The sequence below is a fragment of the Heloderma suspectum genome, chromosome 5 (genome assembly GCF_057233095.1).
Source record: "Heloderma suspectum isolate Gila_16-S chromosome 5, 16-S_ref, whole genome shotgun sequence".
Taxonomy (NCBI): Eukaryota; Metazoa; Chordata; class Lepidosauria; order Squamata; family Helodermatidae; genus Heloderma; species Heloderma suspectum.
Genome location: NC_139462.1, coordinates 56,866,001 through 56,889,364, shown reverse-complemented (window position 1 = coordinate 56,889,364; position 23,364 = coordinate 56,866,001).

Genomic DNA, 23,364 nt, shown 5'->3' with positions numbered 1-23,364 from the left:
CTAAAATGCCCAGCAGTCTCGCGATCGTAGCCATTTGGTGAAAGTAACATATGAACTGACCAGACCATGCAGCTTCCTGGCCATGATTACTTAAATGCAGCGTGTAAAAAGTGTGTCAGTCAGTACTAAGCAACTCCATGGCCACTGCTGCTTCAGAGGTGTACTTGGTGGTGACATGAGAGGGCCTTCTTGGTGGCTGCTCCCAGGCTGTGGAACTCCGTGCCAAGAGATGCTAGTTTGGCTCCCTCTGTCCTTACGCCAGCAGGCAAAGACATTTCTGTTTAAGTAGGCCTTCGGCTTGTAAAGTGGTCTGTTGGGTGCTGTTTTATTCAAAAATTTGGGATGTGTTTTTATGTGTGTTTTGAATGTATTTGTTTCATTATTGTTTTAACTGTATTTTTTAATGTTTTTATGACTGTCAGCTACTTTGAGCACCATTTTCTTGGTGGAAAGGCAGAGTATAAATTAAATACATACATACATACATACATACATACATACATACATAAATTTTACTTCCTCCATTCATTTGCTTCATGAGGGAAGAGGGATTTTAGTACATATGGATCAGATCCACAAGCTAATGCCCTTGTATTTAAGCAAGTGTTGTATCATTGATTATATTTGAAAGAGAACATGCAGACAGGGTTAACTGGCTCCTGCTTCACTTGTCAGCTGAAATTTTAAAAATGTGTTCCATCCCTGAAAGTTTTATTCCTTTGAAAAAACATTCAAGCCCAATGTTCCAGGACCTCATTCCTGATTTAATACAGCAACTTGGCATTCATTGGCAATCTCAACATTGCTAAAAAAAAAGATGCTGACGAATAATCCATAAAGCAGAGGACTATCTGGTGACGCTTAACATGAATCATGAAGAATGACTTCAGGAAACTGTTCTGCTACTTAGAGTTAAGAAATGATTTCCGCACATTTTGCCCTCTGCTGTCCTAATCTTTCCTCTAATGTAAAATTTATCAGATCTGGGATTTTGTTGATCTCAGCAGTATATCATGTATATCTTTCTATATTCCTCTAGTAAGCTCATGCACTCATTCTTTGTGTTTATTTTTCATATCTCTAGTAAATAAGTAAATATCTTCTTCTTTTGGCTCTGGTTGCTGACCCCTTTGATTCTTCTATTTTCCTGCAATGCTTGATTTATAAATAACTGATACGGTGTATAATAAGATAATCTTGCAGAACATTAGAAACAGTGACAGTCTTACAGCATTTTCAAAATAACCCTTTTTGGAGGTGGGTAGCTGTTATTAAAAGAAATGTGATGGAAGGATTTAAAGCTGTAGTCCTATACATAGTTACTTGGAAGGAAGACCCATTGAACTCATTTGGGATGTTCATCTTAGTAAACATGCACAGGATTACACTTTACATCTTGTAGATAATGTATATTTTATGATGTTCATAGTATGCATTTTAAACTGTAACTATCATGAAGACATGTAAAATATGTATTTCATATATGTGGTTGTATGTGTATGGACAGAAACAATATAGGGTTGAATCCAAACTACGTTAGTTGCATTTAAATCAATGGGGCAAATTATTCATGACTTAAGCTCCATTGATTTCGATGGGAAATTGGTGTTGCTAACTTTGGGAGCAATCCTATGTTCCCCAAGTGGCCACTGTGGACCTCCCTCTCTTCCCATGGAGAGTGCTGTCTGCCCATGGAGGTCCTCCCTGGATGGAAGCAGATCTTTCCACCATTGTAGCTGCTCTGTTGGCCCTGTATTGCTGCTGGCAGGGCCAAAAACCCAATGGTTGGAGGTATGTTAGGGGTGCCAAGAATCCACAGGATCTAATTCCCCTTGTTTGCCTAACACACCCAAACAGAGCTGGAAACTATGCAGGTTCAGAACTGGCATAGTAAATTCTCTCCCATTGGAGACAATGGGAGAGAAGAAATGAAGCCTTCTGCCTTAGGTGGCATCAGCCAGCAAGGCCTAGGAAGTGATGGTTGTTGCACTATGCACCTCTCTGCCCCCACTTTAGGGCGCAATCCTACGGCCATTGGTCAGTGGCTAGATTAGTCAACCCATGCTCCGAGGTTGGTTCCCTGAGAACCGACCTCCACCCCCTCCTGCACTGCCTCGTAGGCAGCACAGAATGGCCCCGTTCTCGAAGAGGAGCGTGGAGCAGAAAAAATGGGGTATTCCTGCAAGCTTGCCAGGGCGGGGAAGTCGGAAATGCCAGTACAACACATCCTGTGTGTCATCCGGCTGCCGGCCATTTCCCATGCTCTGAGGTCCCATGGCTAGACAGCTTAAATGGGCTGTCTAGCCATAAATGCAGGGTGGCTGAAGCACAGAGGGGATGATCTGTGCTTCTTCTGCCCCGCATTGGTTGTCGCCTCCATAGCTTCTAAAACATGAAATGACAGTTCAGTGATGCTTACTCTCAAATAAGTGTGCATAGGATTGCAGCTTTATAGTAGTTTAGCACATGGTTGCATTGTGTTGTGAAAAGAGCATAATGCCCTAGAAAAACATGATAAGTCATGATCAATTTATCTAATTACCAAAAAAGGGGAAGGAGAGTATCCAACTGTGTAATTCTGTAGGTGCTAAACCACATGCAAGAGGAGAATCCAACTAGTTACATTTGCTCAAATGTGGTTGCACATGCGGTCATGCATTATGCTTGCACAACCCATTGTGCAACTGATTGCTCATAACTCTTGTGCAAGTGCAACCCATTGTGCAGTTATGCATTCTACTTGCGTAGCCCATTGCGCAACTGCTTGTGCAACTGCTTGAGCAAGCATAATGGGCAACCACTTCTGCAATGGAAAGATTTGGAGAAGCTCCACTAGCACTATTTGAGTTTGCGGAATGACACTGTTGGATACTGCCCCAGGTATCCAGGGCCAAATCTTATTCTTTCAAACAAGGATCACTTCATCTCTGGTTGTCTGCTAGTTGTTATTAGTGTAGGTCAGATTCTTGTCCGTTAGATGGCAATGCCATAAGCAATTCCTGCCTGAAAACAGCAACATACAGAATCCAAACACTGCAAAAGTAGAATAGCTGCAGCCTGCATATTGCCATATATCAATATTGCTGAAAAAGGTGATAAAACTCAACCACATGGGACACTGCTAGAAAAACTTGGAATTTTTGTTGCATGGTATATTTTGATGTATTAGGGCTTGTTTGTTTTTACTACATTTATACATTGCTTTTCCTATAGCAAGAGACTTTAAAATGTATTCTTTGGTATAAAAAGCTCTTGTGAGAGACCAGTTTTTCTTAAAGATACATGAGCTTGTGATATTGCTGTGATAGAATTAACATTACTTGTGAATACTCCATGTACATGGTGTGATGGATCATAGTCATGCCAAAACTGGACAAGAATCCAGCTACTCCAGTTTCTTACAAACCTGTATCTCTAATTAAGCAGGATTCTTTTCTTCTTTTTTCCTTTTTACCATGGTTCTCATTCAAATGTTAAAAGCAATAATTGCTCAGTGCATTAACTCAGACAAACCGGTTTATTTCACACAGGCATTTGGCAGGCAGCGTACAACATAGCATAGATCTTATATATAAAGCACAGATGGACAAAATCGGTAGGGCAATGCTGCCTCTTGATGCAGAAACGGCTTCTGGTGGCATCACATGGCCTTATCTTAAATGTCTGCTCTTGAAGATGGGTTCTGGGCCAACATACCTGAAAGCAACGTTCAAGGATTGTTAACAAAGACAATCAAACATTTGTCTTTGTTAACGATCACAACTCAAAGTTTTTCCAGCAATAGAGGGGCATTAGGCTAATGTGGCCATTGTCTGCACTCCAGAATGTCTTAGCTCTTGAATCATTGTCATTGCTTTTTATGCTAATCAGCATATCCAAGGCATACAAGTTGGTCATACAGAACACAAAGTGGACCTGTTTGCAGATGACATGATCCTTCTTATAACAAATTTATAACATTTCAGTACTACCAGAAATAATCTCACTGCCTGATGATTTTGAACAAGCTTCTGGTTACAAAGCATACTACCATAAGTCAGAGCTGATCAGTGTCATCTATCAGAACAACCTATCTGCAGTTACACAAGCCATTTTTGGAGAGTTTTTCTTAGCTGTCTTATTCTAGTTGCCCCACAAAAATTCCATGTGGAGGGGGAGCATTGCTGATAATGAGGGATGGACGAAAGGGACTTACCTGGTCCCGCAGCTTGCTTCGCGGTGAGGGGGAGGTGCTTTGGTTCTCCCCCCGAAGTTCAGGCAAGGGGGGGGAGGCACCCCGCCCCGCCCGGCTGAAATTCAGGCCGGGGGGAGGCGCCCCATCCCTCACTGCCGAAATTCAGGCAGGGGAGGAGTGCCCCGTCTCCCCAGCCGCGAAAAAAAAAGTAAAGTAAAAAAAACAACAACACACACCCATGATAGGCTACGTAACGATTTACGTAGCCTATCACGGCTAGATTTCCAAAGTCAGCCGTGATAGGCTACGTAAATCATCACATAGCCTATCACGGGTGACTTTGAAAAAAAAAAAGCATGTACGCAAATGGCGGCGCCCATGGGGTGCCACCATTTGCGTTCCTTAGTTTGGCACGTCTAGTCTACGTAAAGAGTTACATAGACTACGGCAAAAATAAGGGAATGCTATTTGCATTGCCCTTATTTTCGCCGTAGTCTACGTAACTCTTTATGTAGACTAGATGTGCCAAACTAAAAAACGCAAATGGCGGCACCCCATGGGCGCCGCCATTTGTGTACGCGCTTTTTTTTTTTCAAAGTCACCCGTGATAGGCTACGTGACGATTTACGTAGCCTATCACGGCTGACTTTGGAAATCTAGCCATGATAGGCTACGTAAATCATTACGTAGCCTATCACGGGTATGTGTGTTGTTTTTTTTTACTTTACTTCTTTATTTTGTAATGGTGCCAGCGGCAGCCGGTTGGGAGACCGGCCGCCGCCCCCACCGAACGCCGCTGGGACCCGCTGCCGAGAGGGACATTTGGCCACGGTAAGTCCCATCCCGGGGGTGCTGGTGTAGAATTTCCCCACCAATTTCGGGGGGCCGAATGCGTTGGCATTCGGCCTCCCGGAGATTCGTGGAGAAATTCTCCGCCATCCCTATGATAGTCACAAACTGGAATTGTGAAATAAAATCTGTGGTAAACATAGTAGCATAAGCTATTCAAGTATTCTTATTATTATTCCTAAAAGTAGGAGAAGTAGTAGTAGAAGAAGAAAAAGAAAACAAATTTAGACACCATTTTCTGAAGAGTTGATTATTAGAAACTTCTAACCACACACTTTGTGGGGGTGGGGGGAAGCCCAGTTACAATTATATAAAGCTAGGAAAGCTTCCTGCAGTGTGTGTGTGTGTGTGTGTGTGTGTGCGCGCATGCGCGTGTATGGGTAGTAGTCAACAGTGTCATTACAAATTAAAATAGCAGTACCAAAGCTAAGTTGAACGTTTCTATTGTGCAAGCACTTGCACATTATACTTCTGCAACTGGTTGCACAACCAGTTGCACAACCAGAACTTGAGTTGGATTCACCTTTTGTGCATAGTTCAGAACCTAGTTTCTACTAGCATACCATCATTTCTGCTAATAGAATGACACAGTTGGATACTCACACACACACACAAAGTATGCCAGAAAAAAATGTAAATTGCCCTTATATTTTGTATTCTTAAACATCATCATTGTTGTTGTTGTTGTTGTTGTTGTTGTTGTTTCTGCTGCTGTTGTTGCCTTTCTTCAAACATAGCTTAAATGCCATTGAAGACAGTGGGTCTACTCTAAGTATGACTGTCTGGATCTAATCTATTGATTTTGGAAACTCTGCTGACATAAGATGTGAAACAGAAACAGCAGAGGTTGTGAGTTTCAATCATGTGTTCCCCAATTACTATGAAATTTGGAAATCAAATATAAACAGATGTCAAATGGTGTAAAAAGCTGAATATTTGTATCTTTACAGGATGTATAATATTTAACATCAAAATTCACAGAAGACAATTTTGGGCTGCAGGTTTTTTCCCCAGTTTTCTTTCTTGTTTGCACCGTAAAATTGACACACGGTGATAAAGACTAGTAGAAAGAGGGGCACATGGGAATAAGGTACTATTGTCTTTACATGTCCCTAGTGTGATACATAACTCATCCTTGATTTATGTAGGACAGCATTCAGGCAGTTACACTAATAGTCTCACCTAGCCACACTCCCTGCCATACAATGCACAAATTGCTACATTTTTATTCCATTATTTGTATGGTTTATCATGACCAATACTCTAAAGTCCTATTTGTCATTCTCTTACTGTGTAAACACATATGGAAAGGGAACACTTTAGCCCTGCCCTCTTCTCACATGTTTCCATCACCCTGTACTTGTGGAGGGTAATGGTCTGAAGAGCCCATGTGATTAAGAACCCTTCATAGGGCTTAAGTGGGTTCATACTATGGGAAATAAGTGATTTTGATGGCTTCTGCTCTCCATAAAAAACTGAATAAGCAGATTATTTGACCTAAGTGAAGAATAAATGCCCCTTTTAACCAGAAAGCCCGCCCCATCCCTTAAATATTTGTCTTAGGTGATTTACAAAAAACAATAAACTGGATTTTTCCCCCTGTAAAACTATGCACATCACATTTTCTCTTCTAGTCTGAGTACGCTCTCTGCTTTTTTGACTCATCAGGGTATTGAAATATACAGGAGCCATGCTCCCCAGAGAGCATACAGAGCAGGGTTTTGCATATTTAAGCTCACTGCTTGTTCACAGGGCTATTGCAGATAGGCAGATGAAGGTTAAAGTGCAATGCACACATATCCACACAAAACAAAACACAGCTGCTATGTTTAATTTAGACTTGCTGCCTGAAGAGGATCAAAAAGACTGAATGAATTAAACTGCTTTTGTAAGTACTCTGGTGTTGTTATTTTTACAATTTTGTTTTCTTGTAGTGTTCTTTGGGGAAGTTTCAATTTATAGCCATACATGTATATGATACACCTACAATTTTTACTGCCAAGCCCAGTTGGTTGGATCCAGAGTTCTGATGAACAACTTGCTCACAGGGATGTACGAAAGTCACTTACCTTTTCGAAGGGTGACATTTGTGGTGGGGGGGAGGTGCTCCGTCCCTCCCCCCAGAAATTCTGGCTGGGGGGGAGGCGCTCCGTCCCTCCCCCCCCGAATCCTGGCCAGCCAGCTCCACAAATGGCGGCGGCCATAGCCGCCGCCGTTTGCATCCCTGCAGTCAGCCGTGATAGGCTACGTAAATGTTTATGTAGCCTATCATGACTGATTTAAAAGAAAAAAAAAACCCGCACGTAAATAAGGGATGCTACGCTATTTGTGTTCCCCTTATTTTCACTGTCTTAGTCTACATAAATGTTTACATAGACTAAGACGTGCCAAGATAAGGAACGCAAATGGTGGCGCCCAAGGGCGCCGCCATTTGCGTACGCGCAGTTTTTTTTCCTTTTAAATCAGCTGTGATAGGCTACTAGGGGTTCACGAAAGTCACTTACCTGGTCTCGCAGCTTGCTTCGTGGTGGGGGGGAGGCACTTCGCTGCTCCCCCCTAAGTTCAGGCCGGGGGGGGAGGCTTCCCTCCTCAGCCGGCCAAAATTCAGGCCGGGGGAGAGGCTTCCCGCCTCGCCCGGCTGAAATTCAGGCCAGGGAGGAGGCGCCTCACCTCACCCGGCCGCGAAATAAAAAGTTAAAAAAAAACCACCCCCATGATAGGCTATGTGACGATTTACGTAGCCTATCACGGCTAGATCTGCAAAGTCAGCCGTGATAGGCTACGTTAATCGTCATGTAGCCTATCACGGGTGACTTTAAAAAAAAAAGCGTGTATGCAAATGGCGGCCCCCATAGGGAGCCGCCATTCGCGTTCCTTATTTGGTCGCTGTAGTCTACGTAAATCTTTATGTAGACTACAGCAACCAAATAAGGAACGCAAATGGCAGCTCCCTATGGGGGCCGCCATTAGCCGTAGGTGCTTTTTTTTTTTTAAGTCACCCGTGATAGGCTACGTGACGATTTACGTAGCCTATCACGGCTAACTTTGCAAATCTAGCCATGATAGGCTACGTTAATCGACACGTAGCCTATCACGGGGGCGTTGTTTTTTTTTACTTTTCTTGGAATGGCGGCAGCAGCAGCCGGTCGAAAGACTGGCTGCCGCCCCTGCCCCTGTCGAAGACCTGCCGAACTGCCGCCGGGACCCACCGCCGGGAGGGACGTTCGTGAAAGTTAAGTCCCATCCGGGGGGGGGGCGGGGAGGGCGGAGAATTTCTCCCCGAAACTACTTCGGGGGGCCGAATACATTGGCACTCGGCCCCCCGAAGTTTCGGGGAGAAATTATCCCCCATCCCTATAGGCTACATAAACATTTACGTAGCCGATCACGGTATTTTTTTAAAATCTAGCCGTGGTAGGCTACATAAATCTTTACGTAGCCTATCACATTTTTTTGTTTTTTTTACTGGAAACGGCAGCGGCAGCAGCCAGTCAGAAGACCGGCCGCCGCAGCCGCCACGGCCACCGAACTACCACCGAATCGCCACTGGAGCTGCCGCCGCCGACAGGAAGATTCGCCCAAGGTAAGTCCCATCCCTGGGGGGGGGGCGGGGGGGCAGATCGTTTCGCCACCCATTTCAGGGGGCCAAATGCGCTGGCATTTGGCCTCCCTGAGATTCATGGCAAAATTCTCTGACATCCCTAGCTCACAAGAGCTCCCACTGGAGGAAGGTGGGGAGGAGATTTTTGCTGATTCCTCCTTGCTTCCCTTGTGAAGCTGCTCCAGAAGTCTTGGGAATTCTCTGGAACTGTGTGGGAGATGGCACAGGAGGATACAAGTAGAGATGTTATAGAATTCTGCCACGGATCTCGGTGAGGCCGAATGCCAGTGCATTCAGCCCCCCAAACTCCGTGGCAGAACGGCCTGCCACCCCCCGCCCCCCTGCGGATCCCCCCCGGGACGAGACTCCCCTGGGGCAGATCTTCCAGGCGGCGGTGGCTCCGGTGGCCGGTCTTCTGACTGGCTGCCGCCGCCATTTCCAGGCTTGTGTAAAAAAAAAAAAAAAAGATGTGATAGGCTATGTAAAGATTTACATAGCCTATCATGGCTAGGGTTTTTTTTTAAAAAAAGATGTGATAGTTTATGTAAATCTTTACATAGCCTATCATGGTTGGGTGGGTTTTAAAAAAAAAACACATATGCAAATGGAGGTGTCTACGGCCGCCGCCATTTGTGTTCCTTCTTTTTACCATCTTAATCTACATAAATAGTTACGTAGACTATGATGGCGAAAATCAAGGGGAACGCAAATAGCATAGCGGGCGCTATTTGCGTTCCTTTTTGATTCGCTGCTTTAGCCTACGTAAATATTTACGTAGGCTAAAATGGGGAATCAAAAAGGGACGCAAATAGCGCCTGCTACACTATTTGCGTTCCCCTTGATTTTTGCTGTCATAGTCTATGTAAATATTTACATAGATTAAGACAGCCAAAAAGAAGGAACGCAAATGGCAGTGGCTGTAGCCGCCACCATTTGCGTACGTGTTTTTTTTTTTTTTACCCAGAGCCCTCCACGGCTGGAAATTCAGTTGCGGACGGCTCTGGCCTGGCCGGGCCAGGCCTGGTCGGCTGCTCTGCGGAGCTGCCGCGGAGCACAGGCGGCCATTTGAGGATTCTGGGGGGAGGGACAGAACGCCTCCCCCCGCCACCATCAACATTATCTGGGAAACTTAATTCACTTTTGTACATCCCTAGATACAAGGAGGACGAAAAATTGGGGAAAATTCCCTCCCTCCTTTCCTCTGGTGGTAGCCTCTGCTGGATCTCAGTCCCTTCCACAACCAGAAGATTCCCTTCCATTTGCATTAGGGACACTCTGGATCTAACCCAGTAGTTTTGAACCAGGTTTCAGACTGGGAACCTTGAGTTTTTAGTTTTTGGAGATTGTACTCCTTGTGGCTGAGATAAAACAATGAGCATTTGTAGGACATATCAGCATCTGAGAAGCCAGATCAGGGCCGGCGTCAAAGGTAGGCATGGTTGAACATCTGCCAAGTGCCAACACCCCAGCAAGGGCCCATTGACAAGTGCTCCCTGGACTTCGTCCTCCTCTTCACTATTGCAAACCGCTTGTTTATCTGCCTCTCACTCTGGCCCAGACAATGGTGTTGGTGAGAAGGCAGAGCAGTAGATGCCACTGCCTGCTTGCTCACTGGCTCTCTGCCTGTCAAACAAGCAGGTGGCAGCAATAATGAGAAAGAGGATGAGGAGCAATAGCAGCTAGTGACAATGGGTGTCATCACACAAGGCAGAAAGCCCACGCCCCTACAAGGATTTCTTCTTCCGGAGTCTTTCCGGCATCGCAATCCACACAATGCACATGCCTCCCTCTTGGGGTGGTGGTGGTGGTGGAGGGATGTGTGTTTCCCTTGTGTACAAGTTCCTTGTGTTCCGTTTATACAGCCACTAGATGATGCTGCAACGTTACGGTGATATCGTGCATTCCCAGAATTACACGTCCTCTTTAATGGCGGTGTAATGTAATACTATATTATCAGTGAGTTTAAATCGTTGTGAGATAAACCTAAACATGTGGGAGGGGCACCAGAGGATGACAACATCATGAAAAGGACCCTCAAACTCCTGTAAGTGACCCACCATGAGTGCACGAAAAAAAGCCTCATGTGATAGCGCCCAGTGGCACTGAGAAGGTAGACTCACTGAGGGAGGGGGCCTATTGAGGTGTCTTGCCCAAGGGCTCTCAAAAACCTGGAGCCAGCAGTCAGCCTGAGGATGGAGGGGAGTTTGAAAGCTGGCAAAAACACCATTCAGGGCACCAAAGGGAGTATGGTAGGCATGAGAGCATGTTGAGATGAAGGGAGTAGGATCACAGGGCAATGCACTGCGGCAAGGTATGGTACTGGTACTAGGACAGAGAACAGAGTCATAGGACAATGGGCTCTTCCCACCTGCAGCACATTTGCCTGCTACTTGTTTGTTTCCTCAGGCTCAAATCACCCTGAGTTAGTCAGCTGACATTATGCTGTACCACTGTTTGTTTTCTGTATTCAGCTTGTGGGTAATGGGGTATTCTTAATAAAGAATATGTTTAAACACCCCCCCTTTTCCCCAGAGCTCTAAGCCATGCCTATTAAATTATTATTTTTTCTCTGCATTTTCAACACATTCAACCACATCACCAAGATACTGGCTCTCTCAGAAGTTTCCCTGAGTATTGTAAAATTAAAAGGGATCAGAACTTAACAAGACAATTTCCATTAACATCTTCATTATAGTCTGTAGAAAGAAGTAATTTGGATTTGAAATGCCTTACTGTTTATTTGATGAATGAACAGTGTAATTTGCAAGTAGGGACAAGCTTCTTCTTCTAAAGATCTGCAGGTTATTTAAAATGCTTCACTCTTATATTTCAAGATGCAGACTATTACTTCAAATGTTATACATTTTTAAATGTGATTTTTGACACCCCTATGTTCTCATACACTGTAACTCTGCCTCTCTCTACCTCTGCCTGTCTCTGCCTCTGCCTCTGCCTCTCTCTCTTTCTCTCTCTCTCTCTCTCCCATTAATCATCTCCATCATTTCTGTATTGTTGATTTACAAAGAAATAAGCTTACTTCGAATGATCCCATTCCTGGAGTCAGTGGGTGATATCTTGTGATATTCCCAGCATTTAAGTATGTGTTGTAGTACTTCCCATTATTTGCATAGGAAAGCTCATTTTTGCTCATGTGTCCATGGTAATCTTAACTCTACCAGCTTCAGAGAGAGAGCAAATTTAACTTGATGTTTGCTCAGGCCAGCCTCCATTTCCTGGGCTAGAAACAAGCACAGCAGTCTGTCTTTGTGATCTGTCTTTGAACTCTGTTGCCAAGCCCTCACAGAAATATTTTGGAACAGACAGTTACACAGAATAGTTCATGTCAGCTCAGCACTCCTTAAACTACATGGTACTATTAGACTAATTTATTGTCAAACCTCAAAGACATTTATTAAGGAATTAATGGAGTGATCTAGAAATGGGTGAAGTTAGAGCAACGTAAAAAGGGCTGCACAGACATAATTTCTAACTAGGGGTGGACGAAAGTCACTTACCTTTCGTCGAAGCTTGTTCGCGGTGGGGGGGAGGCTCTTCGCTGCTCCCCCCGCGAAGTTCAGGCCGGGGGGGAGGCTTCCCGCCTCGCCACGGCCGAAATTCAGGCAGGGGGGGAGGCTTCCCGCCTCGCCCAGCTGAAATTCAGGCTGGGGAGGAGGCTTCCCGCCTCGCCCGGCCGTGAACTCGAAAGTTAAAAAAAAAAATAACGCCCCCGTGATAGGCTACGTGACGATTAACATAGCCTATCACGGCTAGATCTGCAAAGTCAGCCGTGGTAGGCTACGTTAATCATCACGTAGCCTATCACGGGTGACTTTTAAAAAAAAAAAAAGCGCGTACGCTAACGGTGGCCCCCATAGGGAGCCGCCATTCGCGTTCCTTATTTGGTCGCTGTAGTCTACGTAAAGATTTACGTAGACTACAGCGACCAAATAAGGAACGCGAATGGCAGCTCCCTATGGGGGCCGCCATTATCCGTACGCGCTTTTTTTTTTTTTAAAGTCACCCGTGATAGGCTACGTGACGAAATTCTCCGCCATCCCTATTTCTAACTGACCATGTAGTTGACTACGCCTATATTATTAGATCCACCATTTCAGTTTGATCGCGGCAATGATGATTACAGTGCTATCCATGTGCATAGGATTTTACAGAGTTTCATTGGAAAAAAAAATACTGATCCCTGTCCTCAAGAGGCTTGCAGTCTATATGGAGAAGACAACAGACTGTTGGGAGAGACAAGGTTACTGAAGTTACCAAATGGAACATGAATCTCTGCCACCCCCCTGAGTAAGTCTAGTCCATGTGCATATAGCATCTGAAAAGGGCTATACTTTGGCTTGGTTATAGTTTGAGTGTGAGTATTCTTCCAGTACTGTGGGCCTGTTGAGACATCATGCTAAGCCATGATGGTTAGCATTTTTGAGCTAGCCAGATGGCTTAGCATGATGTCTGAACAGCGTTATTCCCAACCATGGTGGTTCATTAACCATGGCCTAACCACACTCACTAACCACTTGCTGCAAGATGGTTAGTGAGCTCTACTATGGCTCAGCATGACATCTAAACAGTCTTTGTTCAGCTCCCATAGAGCTCTGTGGCAATAGCAGCCAAAGAACTGACAGCTGCCATAGAGCTCTGTGGCAAGAGCAGCCAAACAAGGAGTAGCATCAAAATGGCTAACAGCACCAAGCATCAAAATGGCTGACAGTGCAAAGGCCGCTGGGATGCATGGCTGCCTATCTGGAGGACTGTGGGTTCCTGCAGGAAGGAGGATGGTTAGAGAATGGTTAGTCTAACCACATTGCGGAACATGGTTACCTGCACATGTGGAAGTAGCACTCGCAGTGGGTAGTGGTAACCAACATGCATCATGTTTAGCCTAATCTCCCTTCCCCAATGTGCGTCTGAACAGGGCCACTGATTTCTACTCATGATGAATCTTCCACCAATGTGAAAAACAAAGAAACAAGCAAGCAAGCAAACAAACAAAGATAAAACACATTTTTAGGGGTGCCTTGAAAAGAATGTCACCCCTATCCCATGCTAATCATTTGTTATTTGCAGAAGATTCCCTGGAAACATTTCTCCAGATTTGGCTTGCTCAGTCACTACTGATAGTGAGCACCTAAACTTTGACATCATCCATTCCACAATCTGCAGAAAGGGACAAGTATTTTCCTAAATGTGTATTTAATTAGGGGTTTGGAGCTAGAGAAGAGCACAGCTCCTCTGAGGAAATACACCTTCACTGAGACTGAAATTATAAGCTGAAGATCCTAACTGGTGCCTAACAGAAAGCAAATTGGAATTGGACAGTCGAGTTACCCCAAAGAACTAGGCCTGTACATGGCCCACTGAAAACTGGTGTGGTCCCAGAAGAAGGCAGGTAAGTATGGGGAAAACAATGAATCTATAGAAAATACCCCTTACATTTAAACTAAATCAGAAGTAATTTCTCAAGAGCTCCATTGATCTTTCTTCACTATCATTACTTCAATGGTTATATGTATCTTAAATAATTTTGGAAAGATTTTGAAAGTAGTCACAGTTGTTATAATTTCTCCTATTTTGGAGCAGGATGTCATGTGCCCAGACGTGCTGGGTACCCAAACTGGGCCAGGCAGACTGTAAGACAAGAGTGTTATTTATGGCATATGCAGCCAACTTCTCTCTCTCTCCTCCCCGCCCCCCAGGTGTGTGTGTGTGTGTGTGTGTGTGTGTAGGAGAGGGAGAAGGCTGGTGGGGAAAGGGTCAAGTAAAGAGACAAGTGAGAGAGGTGAATAAGTAGCAAGTGGGTGTTGGAAAAGGGAAGGAGAGAGTAAAGGAAATGACTCGCTTAATGGGGTTTGGGGGAAGGGAAGATTTGAAGGGAGATTGGATGAAGGGAGGAAGAGGAATACAAAAAGGAATATGAAGGCAGAGAAAAAGTGAGGAGAGAGGATTGAGCAATGGAAGTAAGGAGCTCTGACCCAAGCCCAATTTTTCATCATGTTATCTTTAAGAGACCACTGACTGACCACTGAAGTTTAAATGAATGCGTGTGGGTGTGTGTGTGTGCCTGGCCCTGCGCATGAGAGAGAGAGAGAGGCAGAGAGAGATTGATTGGCCTGAGAGTTCCTTCTCTCCTCTTTCCTCTTCATAGTGCTTCATCCACTTGTAGGAGATTCCCCAGAGCTGCTTCCATGGAGCCAGGGACAGAGGATGGGGGTGCAGACCAATACTACATTCTCTTTTCCTTGCCCCTCTTTATAAACTGCATTTTAGAAATTTGCAAGTATAGATTTTCTTAAATTCCTGCAAGTCGTTAAATTGCTGACAACACTATCTGCTGATGTGCTCCTCATCATTTCTAATTCATGCAGTTCTCATCAGTAACATGCTTATGACTTTTATTAGTGATTTCTGAAGGCTTTCCTAACAAGATCATGTACTATAAATAAAGTGTGGCCACAGTCTATATTAAAATAAGGGCTTGCAGCCTGGGGGGGGTGAGACACATATGTTCTCTGCATTTTGACTGGTACTCCTATGGAACTAAAGCCAGCCCCTACACACTTTGGATTAAGAAGGAGAGCTTCCAGAGCAGATGGTATCACTTCCAAACAGGTTTGGTCCTCTCTTTTTAAAAATAAAGCACTAATTTGGAGCCAGCTCATGCAGGCCCCAGCATGTGTCTTTTGTACCCAGCAGGGCATGAGGCAAGGCTTAAGTTCACACCTTCTTTCCTACCGTATGTAGAACCTTGAATATGAAGTAGACCCTATGGACAGAAATTCCTATGCACCAGGCTGTACCCATAAGATCCATCTGTCATGCTAAAGGGTGAACAGATTGCATGACTGGAGTCGATTTGATATTTCTGTTTTCTGGCATTTATTGTCTATTGACCTTAGCCTTGTCCAGGCATTCAAAAGAGGGTTGAATAAATCCAGGTGGGGTAGGCTGGGATGACATCATGGCAGCAGGCTGCTTCTGATTCTTTAATAATGAATATACAGTGGAGGTGAGGAATAGATTTAAGGGATTAGACCTGATAGACAGAGTGCCTGAGGAACTATGGACAGAGGTCCGTAACATTGTTCAGGAGGCAGCAACGAAATCCATCCCAAAGAAAAAGAAATGCAAGAAAGCAAAGTGGCTATCTGATGAGGCTTTACAAGTAGCTGAGGAAAGAAGGGAAGCAAAAAGCAAGGGAGAAAGGGGAAGATATATCCAACTGAATGCAGAGTTCCAGAGAATAGCAAGGAGAAGGCCTTCTTAAATGAACAATGCAAAGAAATCAAGGAAAACAATAGAATGGGAAAGACTAGAGATCTTTTCAAGAAAATCGGAGATATCAAGGGAACGTTTTGTAGGGATGTACAAAAGTCACTTACCTTTTCACGGATTGTGTTCATGGGGGGGGAGGCACTCCATCCCTCCCCCCAGAAACCTCGATGGGGGGAGGTGATCCGGTCCTCCCCCCCGGAATCCTGCTTGGCCGGAATCTGCTCCGCAGCTGGCCAGGCCCGTGTGCCCGTAGACTAAAACGGCGAAAAATAAGGAACGCAAATGGCGGCTGCGGTAGCCAACGCCTTTTGCGTAGGCCGTTCTTTTTTGTTGTTGTTTGGCTTGCTGTGATAGGCTACGTAAAGACTTATGTAGCCTATCACGGCAAAGACCAGAATGCAAATGGCGGCCGTGGCAGCCGGTCGAAAGACCAGCTGCCGCGAAAGCCGCCGCTGGACCTGTCGCCAACCGGAACATCCGCCACAGGTAAGTCTTGTCCCAGAGGGAATCTGTGGGTGGGGAGGACGGCAGGCCGTTCCACCACAGATTTCGGGGGGCTGAAAGCCAGTGCATTCGGCCTCACTGAAATCTGTGGTGGAATTCTTCGCTATCCCTAACGTTTTGTGCAAAGATGGGCATGATAAAGGACAAAGAAGGCAGGGACCTAACAGAAGCAGATGAGATTAAGAAGAGGTGGAAAGAATACACAGAAGAACTATACAGGAAAGATCTTAATGTCCCTGATAGACATGATAGCCAAGATAGTGTGGTCACTGAACTTGAGCCGGACAACCTAGAGAGTGAAGTCAGGTGGGCCTTAGGAAACATTGGAACCAGTGGCCACAAGAATGGAAAAGGTCAGTTTACATTCCAATTTCAAGGAAGGGCAATGCCAACGAGTGTTCAAACAAACTACCGTACAATTAGGGATGTAAGAAAGTCACTTACCTTTTCAACGGGGTGATTCGGGGTGGGGGGGAGATGCTCCGCACCTCCCCCCAAAATCCGAATCCGGCCGGCTCCACTCCGCGGAGATTCTGCAGAGCCGCCGCCACCTGCTAGGGATGTACGAAAATGACTTACCTTTCGCGAATTATGTTGATGGTGGGGGGGGGTGTTCCGTCCCTCCCCCTGGAATCCTTGAACGGCCGCCTGTGCTCCGCGGCAGCTCTGCGGAGCGGCCGGCCAGGCCAGAGCCGTCCGCAGCCGGATTTCCGGCCACGGAGGGCTCTGGGTAAAAAAAAATAAGCACCTACGTACGAAAATGGCGGCGGCTACAGCCACCGCCATTTGCGTTCCTTATTTTTGGCCGTCTTAATCTACATAAATATTTACATAGACTATGACGGGGAAAATCAAGGGGAACGCAAATAGCGTAGCGGGCGCTATTTTGCGTCCCTTTTTCATTCACCGTTTTAGCCTACGTAAATCTTTACATAGGCTAAAACGGCGAATCAAAAGGGGACGCAAATAGCGCCCGCTACGCTGTTTGCATTCCCCTTGATTTTCGCCATCGTAGTCTACGTAAATATTTACGTACATTAAGATGGTAAAAAGAAGGAACGCAAATGGCGGCAGCCGTAGCTGCCACCATTTGCTTACATGTTTTTTTTTTAAACCCACGTCCAACCATGATAGGCTACGTAAAGATTTACGTAGCCTATCACGTCTTTTTTTTAAAACCTAGCCATGATTAGGAGTGCTCGAAAGTCACTTACCTCCTCTCGCAGCTTGCTTCGCGGTGTGGGGGAGGCGCTTCACTTCTCCCCCCGAAATTCAGGCCGGGAGGGGGAGGCACCTCGCCTCGCCCAGCTGAAATTCAGGCCGGGGAGGAGGCGCCTTGCCTCGCCCGGCCGCAAAATAAAATTAAAAAAAAAACAAACGCCCCCGTGATAGGCTACGTGACGATTTACGTAGCCTATCACGGCTAGATCTGCAAAGTCAGCCGTGATAGGCTACGTTAATCGTCACGTAGCCTATCACGGGTGACTTAAAAAAAAAAAGCGCGTACGCAAATAGCGGCCCCCATAGGGAGCCGCTATTCGCGTTCCTTATTTGGTTGCTGTAGTCTACATAAATCTTTACGTAGACTACGGCGAAAATAAGGGCAACGCAAATAGCCCTACAGCGACCAAAGAAGGAACGCGAATGGCAGCTCCCTATGGGGGCTGCCATTAGCCGTACGCGCTTTTTTTTTTTTTTAAGTCACCCGTGATAGGCTACGTGACGATTTACGTAGCCTGTCATGGCTGACTTTGCAAATCTAGCCGTGATAGGCTACGTTAATTGTCACGTAGCCTATCATGGGGGCGTTGTTTTTTTTTTTTACTTTTCTTGGAATGGCGGCGGCTAGGGGTGGATGAAAGTCACTTACCTGTCCTCGAATCTTGTTCGCGGTGGGGGGAGGCGCTTCGCTGCTCCCCCCGCGAAGTTCAGGCTGGGGGGGGACGCTTCCCGCCTCACCCAGCCGAAATTCAGGCCGGGGGGGAGGCTTCCCGCCTCGCCCGACCGAAATTCAGGCCGGGAAGGAGGCGCCGCGCCTCGCCCGTCCGCGAACTCAAAAGTTTTTTTAAAAAAAACAAAACGCCCCCGTGATAGGCTACGTAACGATTAACGTAGCCTATCACGGCTAAATCTGCAAAGTCAGCCATGATAGGCTACGTTAATCGTCACGTAGCCTATCACGGTTGACTTAAAAAAAAAAAGCGCGTACGCAAATGGCGGCCCCCATAGGCAATAGCATTGCCCTTATTTTCGCCGTAGTCTACGTAAATCTTTACGTAGACTACAGCGACCAAATAAGGAACGGGAATGGCGGCTCCCTATGGGGGCCGCCATTATCCGTACGGGCTTTTTTTTTTTTTTTTAAGTCACCTATGATAGGCTACGTGACGATTTACGTAGCCTATCACGGCTGACTTTGCAAATCTAGCCATGATAGGCTACGTTAATCGTCACGTAGCCTATCACAGGGGCATTTTTTTTTCTTTGATTGGAATGGCGGCGGCGGCAGCCGGTCGAAAGACTGGCTGCCGCTCCCGCCCCGCACGAACACCCGCCGAACCGTCGGCCGGACCCGCCGCCGAGAGGGACATTCGGCAAAGGTAAGTCCTGTCCCGGGGGCGTGCGGGGGGCGGGTGGGTGCAGAGAATTTCTCCCCGAAACTACTTCGGGGGCCGAATACATTGGCACTCGGCCCCCCCAAGTTTCGGCGAGAAATTCTCTGACACCCCTAGCCATGATAGGCTACGTAAATCTTTACGTAGCCTACCAAGTCTTTTTTTTTTCACAAGCCTGGAAATGGCAGCGGCGGTGGCAGCCGGTCGGAAGACAGCCCACCGCCGCCGCCGCCGCCAAAGCCACCGCCAGAGCCGCCGCCGGAGCTGCTGCTGCCCGGAAGATCCGCCCCAGGTAAGTCTCATCCCAGGGGGGATCCGCGGGGGGTGGGGGGGTGGCAGGCCATTCCTCCACAGATTTCGGGAGGCTGAATGCACTGGCATTCAGCCTCACCAAGATCCATGGCGGAATTCTCTGACATCCCTACCACCTGCAGCCGGACATCCAGCCGCTGGGCAGTCTTCTGGGGAAAAAAATGCATATGCAAAAGGCGGTGGCTACAGCAGCCGCCATTTGTGTTCCCTTTTTTTCACTGTTTTAGCCTACGTAAATATTTACGTAAGCTATTACGGCGAAAAAAGTGGAACACAAATAGCGTAGTGGGCACTATTTGCTTTCCTTTTTTTTCCCACCGTTTTATCCTGCATAAATATTTACGTAAGCTATTACGGCAGGAAAAAAAAGGAACGCAAATAGCACCCACTATGCTATTTGTGTTCCCCCTTTTTTTTGCTGTAATAGCTTACGTAAATTTTTATGTAGGCTAAAGCAGCGAAAAAAAGGGAACGGAAATGGCAGCCGCCGTAGCTGCCACCATTTGCGTATGCTGTTTGTTTGTTTTTTTGCTTGCCGTGATAGGCTACATAAGTATTTACGTAGCCTATCACGGCAAAGGCAGCTACGCAAATGGAGTGGTGGCCACCATTTGAGTCCTCAGCAGCCGGCCAAGAGACCAGCTGCTGCCACCACTGCCGGAGCCGCCGCCGGAACATGTGCCCCAGGTAAGCTTTGTCCCAGGGGGGATTCTGCAGGGGGCAGGAGGCCATTCCACCATGAGTTTCGGGGGGGGGGGGGCGAATGCCAGTGCATTTGGCCTCAATGAAATCTGTGGCAGAATTCTCCGTCAACACTACGTACAATTGTGCTCATTTCACATGCCAGCAAGGTTATGCTCAAAATCCTGCAAGCTAGGCTTCAGCAGCATCTGAACCGAGAACTACCAGAAGTACAAGCTGGGTTTCGAAGAGGAAGAAGAACTAGAGATCAAATCGCCAACATTTGCTGGATCATGGAGAAAGCAAGAAAATTCCAGAAAAACATCTATTTCTGCTTCATTGACTATGCTAAAGCCTTTGATTGTGTGGATCACAACAAACTGGCAAATTCTGAAAGAGATGGGAGTACCAGACCACCTTACCTGTCTCCTGAGAAACTTGTACGAGGGTCAAGATGCAACAGTAAGAACCAGACATGGAACAACCTATTGGTTCAAAATTGGGAAAGGAGTACGACAAATCTACATATTGTCGCCCTGCTTATTTAACTTATATGCAGAGTACATCATGAGAAACGCCGGGTTGGATGAATCACAGGTCGGAATTAAGATTGCCGGGAGAATTATCAACAACCTCAGATACGCAGACGATACCCCCCTAATGGCAGAAAGCGAAGAGGATCTAAAGAGCCTCTTGTTGAGGGTGAAAGTAGAGAGTGCAAAAGTTGGTTTGAAACTCAACATTAAAAAAACTAAGATCATGGCATCTGGCCCCATCACTTCCTGGCATATAGAAGGGGAAGAAATGGAAGCAGTGACAGATTTCAATTTTATATAATCAAAGCTATGGTTTTCCCAGTAGTAATGTATGGCTGTGAGAGCTGGACTATAAGGAAGGCTGAGCGCCGAAGAATTGATGCTTTCGAACTGTGGTGCTGAAGAAGACTCTTATGAGTCCCCTGGAGTGCAAGGAGGTCAAATCAGTCAATCCTAAAGGAAATCAACCCTGACTGCTCATTGGAAGGACAGATACTGAAACTGAAGCTCAAATATTTTGGCCACCTAATGCGAAGAGAAATGTTACTGGAAAAGACCCTGATGTTGGGAAAGATTGAAGGCAAAAGGAGAAGGGGACGGCAGAGGATGAGATGGCTAGATAGCATCACCGATGCAATGAATATGAACTTGAGCATGCTCTGGGAGAGAGTGGAGGACAGGAAGGCCTAGCATGCTATGGTCCATGGGGTCATGAAGAGTTGGACACGACTTAATGACTGAACAACAACAACAAGAACACACAGCTGTGTGTGGAGAGTTCTGACTTTGTTGTTAGAAGAACATCACCTCTGATATGTTATGACATTCCTGCCATTCTGCCATGTTCTTTCTAGTCCAGATCCATATTGTATTTTAGAACAGGAGTGTCCAAGACAGGTGTTCATTAAGAGTAAGTAAATATGCTGTTTTAGATGGTCAACATTCCTCATATTTAAAAGTATTTCTGAGTGTGTGCTACCTTATTCAGCACTCCAAAAGGCATTTATTTCAGTAGTTCATGGGGGGGGGGATGTTCCACCATGAACTATGGTTTGAAAAGCTGTGAAGAGAAATAGAAGAATAAAACAGCATAAGCACTGTCACTCAAGACCAGTTAAATCAGACAGGATGTTGTTTTTGTGGTACTGAAGAGCACAGAAGTTCATACTTATTCCTATAGTGCAGTGTATCTACAAACCCCAAATGAGCTGGTTTTTGACAGCAATATCAAAATAAGAAGTATACATTGGGGGGGGGGGAACAGTGTAAAAGAGAACCATCACTGATATATATATATATATATATATATATATATATATATATATAAATCCACTGCATTGGGAAAATAAAGCAAGACCCATGCATAACATTACATCCAGTGTCTGCCAACCTTATTTAACTACCTCAGATGGGAATAGAGAGGGAAAGTGGAAGGAAAGATGAACATTTTAAAATAAACTCATTAGCTGGAATCCAAAGATTTACTTTAGGCTTCACTCCTAAACACACTTACCATTGAGTAAGTATAATTGCACTCAATGGAACTTACTTCTGAGTAAACATGCTTAAGTTTGCACTTGGAATTTTTTTATGGAATTTTTGACCGTTTATCTTTGATCAGTTGGCCTCCATGTCATATCACAAACTGCTTATGAAACTCCCTGTAGTTTTAAAATATGTTTTCCATGGAGCATAAAGGGCTGCTGTTTGAGAAACACAAATAAACCACTGCTGGGCATAATTCCGTGGATCAAGGCTGTGATAAGAGACATAGTAGAAGTGATACAAAGCACATGCACGCGCACAATATGAATGGTTATCTGGTGACTGATTGCTGTAATTAGATTTAGGCAAACTATTCACAGTGAATAATTCATTGGCTGACTTTTAGCCCCTTTTCAGTTAGGAATTATTTATGAACATATCTTAATTATGATGATCTGTCTCTTCACTTGCAACTAAGAACTTTATTCAGGCAGATTCCATCCTATGTGCCGCTTAGGGACCTTTTGCTTCTGACGGTATGCTTTGTGTATTCTTCTTGAGACAAAATGCCAACCTTGGGCATGGCTGACTGAAGTTGTAGGACTTTCTTCTGTCAAAAATGTATAGGATTCCACCCTTAAGTGTTTTGTTGGAAGTGAAAGGTACTTCATTTGGAGTAGACATCTATAGAGCCTTGAAGGACGTACCGTTTATTACATATACAGGAACTTTTCTATTATTTGCAGTACTTTCCATGCCCTGTTACAATGTTCTAATGAACAGAATATAGGAAACAGTGGCAGGCTCTGTCCCTGACCTACACTTATTCATTAGAATGACTGTAGAGACCCTCTGGAGGCCTCCATGCTTGCAGTTGTATGTGTGTGGGCTTTTTGCCAGACATTCTAGTAGGTATGTATAGTAGGACGGGGGCACAGCTTGCTGTTACCATGCTGCTCCCTCGGTCAGCTTGTGTCCTACAACATTTCCCCTCCTACATGTCTTGCACATCTGTAAGCAGCTACAATGTGGGCATTTTCTAATGCTTATCAGAACATATTTTATCCTATCCTACAGTATAATGGGAAACCATGAGGATGTAGAGATCTGGCATTTCTGCATGCATTCCCAAGCCACTGGCTCAGTGCAATGGCACTGAAGTGGTAATTTAAGACATTCACATCAGATTGTTCGCAGATACTATGTTCAGAACAGCAGAAACTGATTTGGAGATATCGATTTAGGTCCAGATTTAGTCATGCTTAGACTCTTTGAAATAAGTGGGTCAAGTAAGTCATGTCTAACTTAAGTTCCATTGAT